The 4553-nt window shown below is 39.5% G+C and overlaps 1 non-coding gene across 1 annotated transcript; it reads left to right on the top strand.

The window, feature by feature from the left end:
* Positions 1 to 4227: 4227 nt before the first annotated feature.
* LOC150016572 (U6 spliceosomal RNA) lies at positions 4228 to 4330 on the top strand. The gene has a single exon (XR_016510204.1). It is a non-coding gene; the product is annotated as a U6 spliceosomal RNA (small nuclear RNA).
* Positions 4331 to 4553: the final 223 nt, after the last annotated feature.

The following is a 4553-nucleotide window of genomic DNA, read 5'->3' on the forward strand; positions in this document are numbered from 1 at the left end:
AGTTGTCCTGAGCTGAAGTCAGGGGACTTTCAGATGGAATGTCTGTTTGGAGTTGTATAGTTAGTCCTCCTGTCTTTTTTTGCTTTGGGGTAGTTTTGTCTTTATTTTTGTTTGTTTGTTTGTTTAAGTTTATATCCTCCATTGTCAGAGACTTTTTCTCCTGTTATCTGCTGTTCCAATTTAGTCTCTTCTAGTAACAAGAAGCAAAAAAAAATAAAAGGGGCCGGGGGGAGCACCTGGGTTGCTTCATGAGAAAAACTTTAAAGGGATATATGTCCAGGAACCCAAGACAAGCAGAACATGAAAGAAGGTGGCGTTGTGCAAGCTCTCTGTCCTTTTCCGGCTTTGTGGCCTCTCTGCATGGATGGATGTTCTCTGTCACTTCCAGATTCTCCCACTTACTCATAGTGGCCCCTCTTCCGGTGACTTCAGCTTGCAAAGTGTCTTTAGTTTGTCATGATGCTGATTCAGGCCCCCAAACTAACTTTCAGCAATGCTGCCCATTGCTCTCTGGAAACTTGCCTCTCAGTTTCTTGATTCAAGTTCTCGAGAGAGAAGGGGAGGGAGAGAGAGAAAGAGAGAATCTGACTCACCCAGCTCAAGCTTTCAAACCACCAAACCACACCACCCAGATTACAGGTCACAGGTCACAAGCAAGCCATGGAAGGATCTGCCTGAACCAGGTGTGTGTACAGGTGCATTCCAAACAAATGTTGTCACAGGGTTGGTGTATTAAAGCTACTGCCTCATTAAAAAGAGATGGTGAATAAGAACAGAATCTCTGAGGAGGAGATATTGTAGGCACTCCAAGTTTGGTTCACTCAGTGGTTTGCCAACTACATCTGTCTAATGCCTTAATTTATACACACCATTGTCTTGGTGTGATCATGAGGGCAGTTTCAACAGAAAAAAAAAATGCATGGGTTTCACAACAACCATTGTCATTTAACTTCATCATCATATACCTATAAATGTATTTATATATTTAAGATGTGACATATGTTTGCCTTTATTATTATGCACTTATAAATGTGTGTTTTTATATGCCTATAAATATTTGTATATACACATACGTCTGTGTTTAAGATGACATTTTTCCAGATACTGTTACAAACACTTGGGGAGATTTACCTTTTTTTAAAAATAGACTTTACTTTTTAAAGAAGTTTTAGATTCACAGCAAAATTGAGGGGAAAGTACAGAGATTTCCCATATACTTCCTGCTGCGACGCGTGAGTAGGCTCCCCCATTATCAACAGGGCTTTATTGGAATAGAGCGTTTCTCGTTGGCAGTGTGGTTTCTAAACCATTGCTGTTTCACTCACCGCCACAACAAACATTTCCTGGGCACCTTCCCATGCACATCAAAAGCATATACAACACAAGGACTTCCTACTTTCATACATAGCATGTTTCTTAAGATACACACCAATGTGAGATGTATTAAATTCAAAAACAGGTTTGTATTTTTAAAGAGAGCTTTTTATTTTCAGAGAGCTAAAATATAGTATCAAATTCCTAATTGTGACTTGTCTCTTAGATACAGTCTTAAGCTATAATTTCAGCATTTAGTATAATAGATGTTCTTTAAGTCTGGGCTTCTCCATCCCAGATGAGCCGTTGACCACCTAAAATCTAAAAGGCAGCTTTCTGATTTGGGTCCGTCTATTTACCTCTCTAGGAATTGTGAATCGTTTTCCTTATCTGTAAAAACAGAGATAATGATAGGACCTCTATCCTGTGTTGCTCACATAGTATTGTGAGAATTTGGTAAGTTAGTCTTATAAAGTGGTTAGAATACTAGTGACTGCTGCTGTTCTCAGGATGAGTCATCATCATTGAGGCTAAAGGTTCACCACCTTCTGCACACCTAAATGATCTTCTTTGTTTCCATTGCTCTAAGTTTATGAGAACTACACTTCTGTTTACTGGTTGCATTTATCTGTTTCCCATGTTTCACTAATTTTCATAAAGCAACTAGGCTAAATGCAACTTAGCTGGAACATAGCTGTTAAATGCTGCTTGGTGAGCTGAGCTGGCAGGACGCATGCCGGTAAGATCAATAAAATGTTCCTTTGTTACCTGCTTTTTGCCTGATGCTGTATCAGAAAGATGGCTCAGGTCCATTAATGTTCTTATCTGTACAGAAGTGAATGTGCAAAGGTCAAGGGTACCAGGAGGATACTTTGATAAGGTATTGGTAGCAAAGGAATTCCATATTTGACCACAAATGTGATTCTAAAAGCAGCTTCTTAAATTCTGAAGTACAATTTCGCTCCAAATGGAATAAATGGATACAAATATGCACTTATTTAAGGGACCTCAGTGGATTGAAAAGTGCATTCTAGCACATACAAATACCATCACACGGCCATCACAAATCCTATCCATATAAATTTGCCCTAAAATAGTATCCCAACTCCAATAAACTTTTTCAATAATTATTACTTAAATATTTCATTAAGAGTTTGTTTTTTTTTTCCCCTTAATTTCTATTCCGTTTAAAAATTTGGAGTGGGCGTAAGAGTGGTGGCTGGAGGTTGGGGCAATATTTAGGGATAATTTATAAAGAAATAGAAGTAATTTTTTTTCTTGATAAATTTCCCTATAAAGTTATTTAAAATCATTCCCCTAGGTACCTGGAAGGAAACAAACAAACAAACAATCAGAATAAAACATGGTTGTTACCAGAAAGCGGCCTGGCCCTGAGCACGTCTGCCTAGGGCCAGCTGCTACGTGTGGGTTCTTGACTTCGTGTAGGAAAGATTTCACAACACAAGTCCAGGTGACTCTGAGGGTATGTTTATTGAAGCTGGGGACAGTGAAACAAGGAAGGGCCTAGCATAGAAGAAGCAACAGGAGAGCCTATGTTGGGCTGCCTTAGTTCACTGGGAAGTCAGAGAAAAGGGGACTTTGGGGACGGGTTCAGGGGATTAGCTTGGGACAAGTTGACAGATGCTCATTGCCTTAGAATTTAGCAGATGTGTGCCTGTGAAGAAAAAAACAAGGGAAGGAGAGGGGATAGGGGATGGTGTGGACTGGTCCCCAGAAGGTGAGTACCCACTGGGTCCTTTGTCTTGAGGCTTTTATCGCTCTCTCTCAGGTACAAACCTCAGGGAGGTCTCAGTCATCAGTTCTCCAGGTGTGCCCTTTCAGGGTCAGGTCACCACTGATTGGTCAGTGACAGAGCAGGGGCTTGTGAATCATTGCAGTTGGTTCTGACAACGCCCACCCAGTTTTGCTGCTTTTCCGGGCCTGGAGCTGAAATATAACTGAGGCCTAGGTATTACCTCCAGGGTAGTGACCTTCTGTATCTGGTTGTAAATTGTTTGGCCATTGAGTTCTGCTATGTGTCCCAGTTTCCCTGTTCCACTTACCAAGGAATGTTCCTACCTTCTCACTATCCTGTCTCAGTTGAATGGATTAATAAAAGCCAAAAAAAAGTGACTAGACTTCCATTTTTTTTTTGAAGTGCATTACCATTGGTTTAAAATCACAAAAGAAATAGGCACTCCTTGTTATAAAATAAAGCATACAAATTTAGAGTTTGTAAAATAAAAAGTGAACGTCTATCAGCACACACTCTCTCCTACAAAATTTCAAATGTGAGAAGCCAAGAGAAGGCTCCTGGTTTAGTAAGTTCCGAATTAGGTGCGTTAGACACGTTCAGATGAAGCTAACAGAGGTTCCCAGGCGTCTCTGGGACAGACTGGTTAAACCTCAGGGGAGATGCCAGGTCTGATATTGTCTGTGCCTTTGACAGTTTTCATCTAGTTGTCCTCTTGTTGCTTTTGATGCCAAATGACTCCTTCCTAAATTTTTCTCCTTATCTCCCTGTTGGCAAGGCTGGGAGGAAACAGATTTCTTCTGTATCTTTGGTGGGAGTATAAATAGGTAAAAGCTCTATGGAAAGCAATTTGATACCTTCTAGCAACATTACAGCATTGTGCAGTCTCTTTTCCAGTCATTCTGCCTTTGCGAATTTATCCAATGATGTATGTGCACAGTGCGAATTAACAGTCTACAAAGCATCATTGGCTAGCAAAAGACTGGAAACAACCCGAATGTTTATCAATAGTGGAACTGGTTAAATATATTAGGAGAGAACATGAAATAGTTTTGTTTTGTTTTGTTTTTTAATTTTGAAGAGGCTTTAAAAGAAAATGAAGCTGAACCAATACGGAAAGATTTTTGTCATGATGGGTAAGTTAAAACTGAAAGAGCAAAGTGCAGATGTTCGGCAGCACATATACTAAAAATGGAGCGATCCAGAGAAGATTAGCATGGCCTCTGAAAAAGGATGACATGCAAACTTATGATATATATTTTTAAATGCACAAAATAGTATGTATATCAAACAATAGTATATATGTGAAGCAATAATATATATATAAAGAACAGTGTGTAGATCAAGTTATCTTTTGTGTAAGAAAATAGGGATGGGGAGATAATAGATTAGTATTTATGTTCACCTGAAGATGTTTTGCAAAAGATACAAAGAAACTCAAACACAAGTAGTGATTGTGAGATGAGGGAGCAAGGGCAGGAGCAAG

This window comes from Furipterus horrens, unplaced genomic scaffold, assembly GCF_987537825.1.
Source record: "Furipterus horrens unplaced genomic scaffold, mFurHor1.1.pri manual_scaffold_3, whole genome shotgun sequence".
Classification (NCBI taxonomy): Eukaryota; Metazoa; Chordata; class Mammalia; order Chiroptera; family Furipteridae; genus Furipterus; species Furipterus horrens.